The sequence below is a fragment of the Diachasmimorpha longicaudata genome, chromosome 16, assembly GCF_034640455.1.
Source record: "Diachasmimorpha longicaudata isolate KC_UGA_2023 chromosome 16, iyDiaLong2, whole genome shotgun sequence".
In the NCBI taxonomy this organism is placed as follows: Eukaryota; Metazoa; Arthropoda; class Insecta; order Hymenoptera; family Braconidae; genus Diachasmimorpha; species Diachasmimorpha longicaudata.
This window is the reverse complement of record NC_087240.1, coordinates 1493682-1499613: the sequence shown is the minus strand read 5'-3', so window position 1 is coordinate 1499613 and position 5932 is coordinate 1493682. Positions and strand designations below refer to the sequence as shown.

General features: G+C 37.7%; 1 long non-coding RNA gene across 1 annotated transcript; it reads left to right on the top strand.

Moving 5' to 3' along the window:
- Positions 1-1923: 1923 nt before the first annotated feature.
- LOC135170271 (uncharacterized) lies at positions 1924-5654 on the top strand. Its single transcript, XR_010300348.1, has 4 exons — positions 1924-2064; positions 2147-2269; positions 2412-4132; positions 4213-5654. It is a non-coding gene; the product is annotated as an uncharacterized LOC135170271 (long non-coding RNA).
- The last annotated feature ends 278 nt before the right edge of the window (positions 5655-5932 follow it).

Genomic DNA, 5932 nt, shown 5'->3' with positions numbered 1-5932 from the left:
TTGAAGCCTCTAAAGCAGGCTCCCCCCTTAAAGGGCAGTTTTTAAACATTTCACTTGATGATAATAGAAGTTTGAATGAAACCTAGATTTTTCTAAAATAAAGCCTGGTCCACGCCTGGATACCAAGGCTTGGTTCTAACTTGGGTCTGAAACCGAGGTTTGGCCCCATGTAACATTTCAGGGTAAAATCAGGATAGCCTGAGGCCTGGATCAGGCTTGAGCCAGGCCTTTATTCCTACTTGACCAATGTCCTAACATTGGAGACTGCTTAGCACGATGTATCCAAGACACCGTGCGACTGCTGACCGATTTCCAAATGACAGTAAAGAGGGATTGAATTCCACGATTCCATCACCCGCATTTGTCCCCTTCAATCCCTAGACTCGAGAATTGGTAAATCTCAACACATAAGTATTTCCCAAGGTGTATCCTTGAACTTATTCATCCAAATAAGAAACGCCTCTAAAGATAAAAAATAATATTTTGGTGTTTTTAAAAAAGTTTTTTCCTGATAAAACAAAGTTTTTTGTGCCATCTCGAGATTTATTTTTATTTCAAAAAATGGAAAAATTTTTTTGCGCTCAGGAAAATTAAATTTGTAGTTTATTTTAAAATTATTTTTCCTCTAGTGTATCAACTCAGAGTTGATACAATCGAGCTACCAAACTAATATCACTCGATATATGCTTCTTTCACTCAATTTACCCGGGGGCTGCTTGATATTCGTTTGAGAAAAAAACACGATTTGGAATGAAAGGTGACTGATGGGAGAAACTCACAGAAATAATTCAATTATAATGGCACTGCCCCTTGGCTGCACAAACTCTAAAAGGGTATTTTTTATTGAACATGGTCTTTGCATCTACTAGAGAGTTACGAACGTGCGATATCACCCCACAACTTCCAAAAACGAACTGTCTGGTTTCCCCGTTGATTTCTTGCGAGCGTCGGAAGAAAGTGGAGGGAATTTGCTATACAACAATTATTTTATCGTTTTTCAGATTGGTGGGCCAAGAACCTTCATTGGTGTAATCTATGATGGGAGTAGAGAGGGTGTGATTTGAAGGGGTCGAAATTTGACATTTCTGAAGTCATAAATCCTGACTACGTGATGTTGAACCCTTTTTGTGCTGTGATAGCTTGTAACGGAGTAGATTATAAAACAAATTTCTACCGAGCAAAGTGTCGTCTTCGATGGACCCGTTTTCCTGACAAGATCTTTCTGAAAATGTGCTCTGGACGTGCGTGTTGCAAAGTACGCGGGTGGCCCACCATAAATGACGGGTTCTGCGGTTCCTGGTCCTCACGTGCACTGTTAGTGTTGACAAAAAATGGTAAACTACTGAGGAGCTGAGGGGTTTTGGGAACAATATTTTTTCCAGATGGTTAGCAATTTTGTCCAACCTACTTGATCGTGATTTCCTCTTGAGTTGCCGGATTAGACTTATAGGGAAAAGGCTTAAAATTTCTCTGCTACCCGCGTCCTCCCTCTTCTTTCGTTTTCCAAAACGTCTATTTATTTAGAATATTTTCCTATCCTTAACAGACATTAATGATAATCAAATACGATTCGACAATGAATAAAAATAGATTTGTTAGAGATGAAACATCTAAGAATCACTGACGAGTGAATAAAAATCGGCACCTTGGCTTATATATATGCGCTCCCATTATTACGACATGTAGAGAGATGATTAGTAAAGAGTATCAGAAAAAGAAAGGTAAAATTTACGTATCACGTAAATGCAATAAAAATTATGAATCGGAGCTGAAATCGTACGTTTCAGTTGCGTAAACTTTACATAGTTTCGTAAAAATGATTCATCTAGCAAATGACTCAAGGAGGAGGGGGATTCTACGTATCTGCCTCGTGAGCAGGCTTTTGCTGCACCATTTGTTTATTGGAAAAAAATGTATAAGGAAGGGCGAAAACACGAGGATGTAGAAATAATCAAGACAAATATATTTTCTTTAAGTTGACATTTATTAACAATATGCAAAAACAAGATTACCCAATACAAGTTAAATTGAATACCTGATCGTATTGTTGCTCATCTCTCGTAGGTTAATGTCATCCTCACGATCGTCAAATGAACTGTGAAAAATTCAAGAGAAAAAACGAATTTAATAAATGATTACACTTCAGAAAACCCAGGCATAAGAGACACGTCGAACACAAGACACATGACAGACAGTTTCTTGCAATAGCCGTGAATTCGAGGTTATAATTCAGAATGGAAACGTTTGATAAACCCAGTAATAGGATCGCGTAAGTAATTACATTGCTTTTAATGTAAGTATTGCTGTATTAAAGAAATTTGATGGTACCTACAATTTTACCCTCTATCCGTGATTATAAGTGTAATTTGTATTTTATTCGAACATTTCCTGCTATGCCACATATCAATCAGGATTGCTAGATGCGGTGCACAGTGTTATGTTTGTCGCAGAATCAGCCAGTTGCGACTAGAATTCCCCAGATTCCTCCATGTTACGTCCTACCCAAGTTACTAGCAGGACACTAGCGCTGTTTGGGTTATTGAGCGCCAGATTTTAAAAACGGGATCCGTGAGCCGCTAAACCTCTGATGAGGACTCCACCGAATGTTGATTGGTCCAGGTGAAGATCAATTGAATTAATGAATAATTCAATAATAAATGATGACACAAGTGCTTAAGGGAGCACATTAACACGTTTATTATTAAGATCAAATTTGAGGAAAAGATTTTTACACTAGAACATATAATCCGTAAATTTTAATTGAACTAATGGAGAGAAGCTTCTAGCAGAAGGCTTGAAAAAGAACTGACTTATCTTAGTCTTAAACTCTAAGGGTTGGGTCCAGTAATCCCCACTAGTCCAAAAGTGGCGCACGCAACCCTGGCCCAAGGGGCATATTAAATCATAAGAGAAAGAGGGAAACAAGGAGAGCGCGTGATGTCACAGTTTTCCACAGAGAATGGGGAACTTGCATGCGTCCCAGATTTGAGAAATAAATGTATTAATAAATAGTTTAACACCTATGGAATACTCTCCAATGACAAATGCATTCTAACTCATTGCAGTTTTTTTTTAACAATCAATCGAAAATGGGGAACTTGCATGATTTTTTTTAATTTTTTTTTTACATAGTTAATGGTCCTAATAATAGATTTTTCATGAAAAAACATTTAAAAAATCGTTTAACAATTAATTATCGATTGTTCAAAAAGTGAAATTTTCAAATGCTCCAAAAGTTGTCATGACGTCATCAGGCGGGTCCTATACTTCCGCATGTGGCGTCATCTACCGGATCATAGATTCCTACCGTCGGTATATCAAATTTACCTAACCCTACCTGATTAAACCTATTTAAACTGATTTAACCTTAACTGATTAAAACACTCACAAATACTCCAAAAATGTCAAATGACAGTCAAAAAGTTGAAAAACAACCATACAAATATTGTTTTGTACCATCGTGTGCGAACTCAACTGTATCAACACCGAATAAAGTGTTTATAACAGTTCCTGCGTGCAAAAATATTCGAAAATTGTGGTGTGAAGCCGCAGGTTATTTTCGCCCATTACTGGGCAGAAGTGACATTTAACAATGTAACCTCTACTGTTTGTTGACACCGGCTGACGTTTAGAAAAATATTAGTGCTGTCATCTAGCGGCTGCAATAAGAAACCGGCGTCACCGCCTGATGACGTCACGAGCGTTAAAAAGTGGTTCAAAATTATGCAATTTTCGATTGATTGTTAAAAAAAAACTGCAATGAGTTAGAATGCATTTTTCATTGGAGAGTATTCCATAGGCGTTAAACTATTTATTAATACATTTATTTCTCAAATCTGGGCCGCATGCAAGTTCCCCATTGCATAATTTTGAACCACTTTTTAACGTTCGTGACGTCATCAGGCGGTGACTCCGGGTTCTTATTGCAGCCACTAGATGACAGCACTGATATTTTTCTAAATGTAAGCCGGTGTCAACAAACAGTAGAGGTTATATTGTTAAATGTCACTTCTGCCCAGTAATGGGTGAGAATAACCTGCGGCTCCACACCACAATTTTCGAATAATTTTGCACGCAGGAACTGTTATAAACACTTAATTCGGTGTTGACACAGTTGAGTTCGCACACGATGGTACAAAACAATATTTGTATGGTTGTTTTTTAACATTTTGGAGTATTTGTGAGTGTTATAATCAGTTAAAGTTAAATCAGTTTAAATAGGTTTAATCAGTTAGGGTTCGGTACATTTGATATACCGACGGTAGGAATCTATGATCCGGTAGATGGCGCCACAGCTGGAAGTATAGGACCCGCCTGATGACGTCATGACAACTTTTGGAGCATTTGAAAATTTCACTTTTTGAACAATCGATAATTAATTGTTAAACGATTTTTTAAATGTTTTTTCATGAAAAATCTATTATTAGGACCATTAACTATGTAAAAAAAAAATAAAAAAAAATCATGCAAGTTCCCCATTCCCGGATTCTCTGTTCAGCAGGACAATGATAAGGAAATCATAAGAGAAAGAGGGAAACAAGGAGAGCGCGTGATGTCGCAGTTTTCCACAGAGAATTCCCGGATTCTCTGTTCAACAGGACAATGGACAAAGGAAAGCTCACATGTGTTAAACACATGAGACAGAGAAATGTTTGAAGTAAACAGTACTCGAGTTTTATGACTTTAGACCGTGACTTTTGAATTTACTTTGTCTTTATATTTTATGTTTCGAGGAACTGCCTTTCTGCAGTCCGTTTGGGAGAGTAATAAATTTGGATTAGAACTCGAATACTTGACACTTGATTCTACGTTTTTGTTGAATGGTTTTCTCACGCCCGTAAATTTATTTCTCCCTTGTTCATTGTCCCGCTGTTTATTTTTTGGCATTCCTTCTGACTTTCTAAAATTCCATATGGCGTTGATTTATCATTTTGCTCTTCATAATATTTTCAAAATTCGCGGATCAAAATGGCCGATAAATAGTGCCATCTATAATATTCAAGCCCAGGACATCACATCCATTCTTCTCTAGATTTAAGTGCGTAAGATTCAAATTAAACATTATTCGAATAATAAACAATTAAATGTCAATAGTTAAGACGAATGCTCACATAAAATGATAATAAATAAAATATTAGACATGTGTGACAGGAGAGAAAAATAGAAAGAGGAAATTCCAGCAATATGGGGAAAAAGCATTAATTTAAGAGAAATTCCAGAATAGCACGACTAATGGTAATCCTATACTGTAAAATTCTTAGGGAACAACTTTCCCATTTTTTTATATACATTCGTAAAACTTAATGGTCAATGGAAACCCTTCAAACTCTACAAGTCGTAAAAGGCTTTCCTGGAAAAAGCCCTCGGTAGAATCATAAAAGCTGGTCTCTCTCTCTCTTTCTCTCTCAGTTTTTGCACACATGTGCTGCTCTTTGTTCCTGGCCCAAAGAGAGGGGTTGTGTTGAAAATCTACAAGTGGGGATGAAAAGCCCAACCCCCCTGACTAAAACGCTGTGGCTGATTGGCCCCCCAGTTTTTCTCTCTATGATATGTTGTAGAATAAGCTAGGCTAAGATTGTTCTAAGACTTGTAAGAACGTCAGTAGAGCTAATTTTGTATTACAAAAAGCATCGACTAAAGATTTTTCTTTGAGAACGTTCCCAAGTTCAAAGTTAAATAAAGTCAACTGTGTCTATTTTCAAACGTGATCAGTTATTCAATTTAAACCTTCCCGCACTTGTACAGCAGGGTGGTTCAGCACCCCACGGACGACTTATCTGCCGCTTATTTTTCCCCAAATCAATCCGCTCGGTACGTAACAACTGGGGTGTCAGCATACCGGCCAAGCCGGTAACGCCTCAGTAGCAGTCAGTAGCAGCAGAGACCATGGGGGAGATCAGCAGGGCCAGTCCTGGGAGATCAACCACGAAAT